Genomic DNA, 5,886 nt, shown 5'->3' with positions numbered 1-5,886 from the left:
AAAACAACATGTCCCCTAGGATCCTTTCCTCTTAGTCTTTCTATGAGTTAATTAAAGAGATTTGTTTTCTTATACGCATACATCCAAAAACGTACTCAGGGTAGGTTTTCCATGTTTTCTGGAATCTTGTAACTGCCCCAAATGACGTGGGAGTATTTGGAGGAGCAGCTCTTCCTTGCTTCCTCTATTTTTCTTTCAGAGATGAAAGCTCTCCCTGCCACCCAGGCTGAGTGCAGTGGTGCAGTCCTGGATCACTGCAACCTCAAACTCCTGGCCTCAAGTCATTGTCCAATTCCAACCTCTGGAGTAGCTGGGACAACAGGCACAGACCGCCATGGCCAGCTAATTTTTAAAATTCTTTTGTAGAGACAGGGTCTCACTATGTTGCCCAGGCTGGTCTCAAACTCCTGAACTCAAGCGATCCTTCTGCCTCAGCCTCCCAAAGTGCTGGGATTACAGGTGTGAGACATGGTGCCTGGCCCTTCATTGCTTTTTGATAACCTTAATTACCTTCTTTTGAATATCTTTAGAACTACAATGTTTTTGTCTTTTGAGGCTAGAGTTGAAGCTGATTTCCATAAATAGTCATTTTGAGTCAAGTCTTTTGAATAAAGTGCGTGGCCAGAGATGATGACACCATTTTGGCTAAACCAGTTTCCAAGAGAGCACACCGTGAACTCTAAAGTGCGTGCCCGTCACGGGGCCACAGTTCACTCTTCTTGCCACACTCAGAATTGCAAATGAAAATTATTTGTTTATTTATATATATTTATTATTTTTTGTTTTAGACACCCACCTTCCACTTCAACATCCTCAAGCCCTATGTGGCAATTTTCAACAAGAGCACGAACATCATGCACGTGAGTCCCTTCAACTCTGGGTCCAGCTGGAGCGTCGGGGCAGAGGAACCACAGGTGTATCTGCTCTGGAATTTTGGTTGTGCTTTGGGGCCAATGCTCTTCCTCTCTGGGGCTTGGTTTTCCTATCTGTAAAATGGGAATAATAATCTCTACTTAAAGGTGGTAAGATCATGTAATGGAGTCATGTCCCTGGCACATAGTAGGTCTCAGAAGGTGTGAGTTTCCATGTTTCTCTCACTGAAACCCTTCAAACTCAAGAGAGTAAAAACGAAGATTGCATAGTAGCAATTCCTGAGTACAAACCACCTCAAGACCCATTGGTTTAGAGCAGTAAGGGTTTATGATACCTAGCAAGTCTGTGAGACAGTTGGCTGGTTCTTCTGCAGGGGGATGGGATCACTCTTGGTACATGAGCAGCTGTGGGTCAGGCGGGCAGCTTTGCTGATCCTGGCTCAGCTTATTCACTTGTTTGCCTGGGGCTTCAACAGCTTCAGGTTGATCTAGGACGGCCTCAGCTGTGACACCTGGACTTTTCTCCATGTGTTTCTCTGCCTCCAGGAGGCACCCGGCTGTTCACACGGCACACACTTGGTTCTGAGAGACTGAGAGGAGACTGCAATGGCTCTGGACATTCTCTATGCAGTGTTTCAAAGTTCAACCAGGCTTAGGTCAGCGCAGACTCAATTGGGTGTAAAGCAGGCCCCGTCTCTTAATAGAAGTTGCTGGAAAATCAGTGCAAAGTGTGTGAATACAGGGAGAAGTGAAGAATTGGGAGTTGGGATTTTGTGAAGTGCTTAGGATGTTTTTGTTACTTGCAAGCTGGTGAGCTAGCCTATTAATACTTGATGGATTCTGCCAGGAGAGATGAGAGTCCTGGGTCAGAGACAAAGGGTGATGTATTACTCACGGCATAGCAAGCAGCATGTTCTTGGTTTGCCTCATTTCTCCATGCAGATCCACAGGGTACCACAGAGAGGTTTCAACAGCTGCCTGCTCATGCAGTACCTTGCATGGGAGGAAAAGAGCACTGGGCTCAGGGAACTGCTTTTACAGCAAGCAGAAGCAGGCTGGATATTGGTCCAGGGGAAGTCATTGTCTTATCTCTCAATGTTGTCTGCAAACACAGCTGCAGAAACAGCCCAGGTAAGAACAACAGGGTCTTACATTCTTGGCATATCCAGCCAGATGCTCAGGTCTGATGGAGGAGTACCTCTCACAACAGGGAGAAAGATATATATATATAAAATCTTCATGTATATAAAATATATATAAAGCATAAAATATATTTTAAAATGTTTCATCTTAAATAAATATATTTTATAAAAGTGTACATATATAAGTTCTGGGATACACGTGTAGAACATGCAGGTTTGTTACATATGTATACAAGTGCCATGGTGCTTTGCCCCACCCACCATCCTGTCATCTGGGTTTTAAGCCCCTCATGCATTAGGTATTTGTCCTATTCCTCTCCCTCCCCTTGACCCCCACCCCTGACAGGCCCCAGTGTGTAATGTTCCCCTCCCACAACAGGGATATATTTGAAATGAATTTATAGCAAAGGAGATGAGTAAAACCAGCATTTACTGAGCACCCACCATACGCCAGAAACGGGGCCATTTGCCAACTCTGTGATATATGTTTTCTAATTTAATCTTAATACCTCTGTGAGGTTATGGTTGGTTTTGCTTTATTGCAGATGATGAAACTGAGGGCCAGAGAGATTAGAGACCTCACCAAATTTCAACCAGATAGTAAGTGGGCTAGAAGTGGTGGAGCAGAGATTGTACCCTGGTTTACCTGTCCCCAGAGCAGGTTGTCCTGTTACTGAAGATTTGATAGATGGAACCTACGGGAGTACAGGAGGTTGACTAAGAGAACACAGACCATAGGAGGCTCAGCTGGGACTTGATCCCAGGTCTCTCAACTCCCAGCCATGAGTCTTTACCTCCTAATAGTAAAAGTCTCTGCTTCTATGCAAGGTTGGTCCTCCCTGGGGATGGGTACCTGGGGCAGGGGAACAGAAGGATGATTGCGGGAGGTCCACCTTGATGTCTGGGTCTGGGAAGGGGCTTTCAGGAGGCAGTTCTAGACTTCAGCTCTGTTTGTTTTCTCTGGCCAGGACAAGTGGCAGCGCCTGGCCTCAGAGGGCAACACCAGACTGGACATGTTTGAGCACATCAGCCTCATGACCTTGGACAGTCTGCAGAAATGTGTCTTCAGCTTTGATAGTAATTGTCAGGAGTGAGTCCTTCCCTCAGGCCTGAGAACTTGGGCCACTATCTCAGGGCAGTAGGCTGGAAAGGGATGAGTGACCAGGGTAACCAGAAGTGCCTTCCTGAAGGAATTGTGTCACAGCTGGGCTTTGAAGGGTGGGGAAGGGGAGAGAGGAAGCATGGTCCCTTCAAGTAGGTAGAAATATCTGAACATAGGCAAGAAGGCTAGGATGAGGCAAGCATGCATAACAGGCAGTAGAAATGAGGTGGTGGAAGTAGACGGGGCTAGATTTCAGGACACTGAAAATCAGGAAAAGTGGCATGAACTTTATCAAGAGCTTCCCAGGAATCTTTTGAAGGGGTCTGAGCCGATGACAGGTGCAGTCACAGCTGAGCTCTGTGGAGGTCTGCCTGTCATGTAGACACTACATGGGGCCGACATTGGATGCAAGTCGGTTATGGTGGGGGCTGAGCCACAAAGAGTGGAAGACAGTGAGGTCTGAGTTTTGTGAACAGTTTTTGGAAGGAAGAGTCCAGACTGGATGCTGGGTGTGAGGGACAGGAGAGAAGCATGGTGTGCAAGCTGTGCTCCGGGTACCTAGGTGCATGGAGGCAGCTCTCAGACATGGGGTGCCTGGAGAGAAGAGAGTTTGGAGAGTCAAGGCTCCTGGCTGTTTCTGGGTGCTCAGTTTCCTGATGGGTAGTAGCTCCTAGCTGCTGCTGAGAGGTGCTCCTGGGGCTTTGCATATGTTGTTACCTCCTTCATGCAGAAAGCCCAGTGACTATACCACCGCCTTCTTGGAACTCAGTGCCTTTGTAGAAGAAAGAAACCAGCAGATTCTCCTGCACTCGGACTTCCTGTATTATCTGACTCTGGATGGGCGGCGCTTCCGCAGGGCCTGCCGCCTGGTGTGACTTCACAGACGCCGTCATCCAGGAGCGGCGCCGCAGCCTCCCCACTCAGGGCACTGATGACTTCCTCAAGGGCAAGGCAAAGTCCAAGACTTTAGACTTCGTTGATGTGCTTCTGCTGAGCAAGGTGGGCTTCTCTGGGATGTGAGTTCAAGTAACAGAGCGGACATTTATGCCAATGTCAAATGAAAGAGCCTGCAGTCAATCCAGAGGGCACTGGGAGTCATGGAACACGCTTGAAAAACACAGGTCACAGAGAGGGTTGAGAGATGTCTGTGGAATTCAGCAGCAGGAGACTGCTACGTTTGAGACAGTGAGGAGCCTGACATTTTCTTTACTTACATCTTAGTAAATCAGTGACACTTTTTTATGCACGTCTCTATGTCTAGGTCTTTGTCTATGTCTGTGATGACAGATGCACCAAACCCCTGGGTTACAGCAGCCTGTTAATCATTCACAACAGTAGCAGCAACCAGAGGAGGACTGTAGAGCTGGCTCTCCATTCCCATATTCCTCCTAGGGGAGCACAGTGATTTACCTGTAAATACACCAGAATGCAGAGCAGAGCGGGGCCCCCCATTATTACTTCTTGGAACTTATATAGGACAGCTAGCAATCTGCCCCTTCTTCCTTCCAGGGCAAGAGGGAGAATGAGAGAGAGACAGAGAGGGAGAGAGAGGAAAGAGAGAGATGTTTGCTTCATTCTGGAGTAAAAACTACTCCTCTCCAGGGAGACGGTCATGCCCCTGGGTTTATAGGTTTGTGACCCAGATGCCTTCCGGAAAGATAAGAAGGACTCTGGGTTTACCAGTCTAGAATGTGAGCAGCTATCCTCAGAGCAATACTTGATTTCTAACCTCCAAGCCAAATTGCCATCGAAATATGCTGTGACCCAGCTTGCAGTAACGCTTTACTCCAAAAGTCCTCATTATCCAGAAACAAGAAAATATCCATAGGTCACTGACTCTTCCCAGCAGGGCCACATAGGAGGCAAAGAAGCCAGGGGGTTGTCTGTGGGTGGTGGGCTCTGATGGTGGTGTCCAAGAGACATCCAGGAGGGCATGATGGGCTTGGGTTTCTGGAAGGAGGACGGATCTTCTGTAACTGTTTTAGGTTTGACTCAAGAGCCCTCAGAGCTGGTGTGATGTGGGGCGTGGGTATTGTCTTACCTTCTCTCCAGGATGAAGATTGGAGAGAGTTGTCTGATGAGGACATAAGAGCAGAAGCTGACACCTTCATGTTTGGGGGTGAGGGTCTCAGTGTGGGACTGCAGTGGGGACGGGGACTCTCCGTCCCAGGGACGTGGTGGGTGGATCCTAGATCACTCCATTCTGCCCATCCTCCCCCTCCCTACCTTCTCTCCAGGGCCTGAAATTATGGGTGCTGTCCACCCTCTGGTGCTGAAGCAGCCCAGAAACCCAGTTTTGCTTGGCTGCCCCTCAGGCTATGACACCACGGCCAGTGGTCTCTCCTGGATCTTATACCACCTTTCAAGGCACCCAGAATACCAGGAATGCTGCCGGCAAGAAGTCCAAGAGCTTCTGAAGGACTGTGAGCCTATGGAGATTGGTGAAACTCCCCCTGCACAGAGACTGTCCTGCGGGCATGGGGCTGGAAGGCTTCACACAATCTCAAAGTCCTGGGACCCAAACTCTTACTCAGACCACGGAGCAGGTGAGGCAAGAGTTGGGCAAGGTAGATCTTTAATCCACCTCATAGTGTGTGGGCTTATGGCGTTTCTCCTTTCACCCAATTAGCCTTTGCTTTCAATGTATCTCTGTGCGGAAGGCTCAGCTAAGTGTGTCAGACATTGTAAATCCTCCACATAAATTATAGTTTAATTGGAATACAGAGACCAGGCAGGAGGAGGAGATGAAATGTACAGGTATTAATCTCTT

The 5,886-nt window shown here is 48.1% G+C and overlaps 1 pseudogene; it reads left to right on the top strand.

Moving 5' to 3' along the window:
• The first annotated feature begins 788 nt into the window (after positions 1 to 788).
• On the top strand, positions 789 to 5,557 carry LOC108298981 (annotated as a pseudogene).
• The last annotated feature ends 329 nt before the right edge of the window (positions 5,558 to 5,886 follow it).

This window comes from Cebus imitator, unplaced genomic scaffold (assembly GCF_001604975.1).
Source record: "Cebus imitator isolate Cc_AM_T3 unplaced genomic scaffold, Cebus_imitator-1.0 Scaffold1331, whole genome shotgun sequence".
NCBI lineage: Eukaryota > Metazoa > Chordata > Mammalia > Primates > Cebidae > Cebus > Cebus imitator.
The sequence above is the reverse complement of the archived record's forward strand: the minus strand, read 5'-3'. Positions and strand labels throughout refer to the sequence as shown.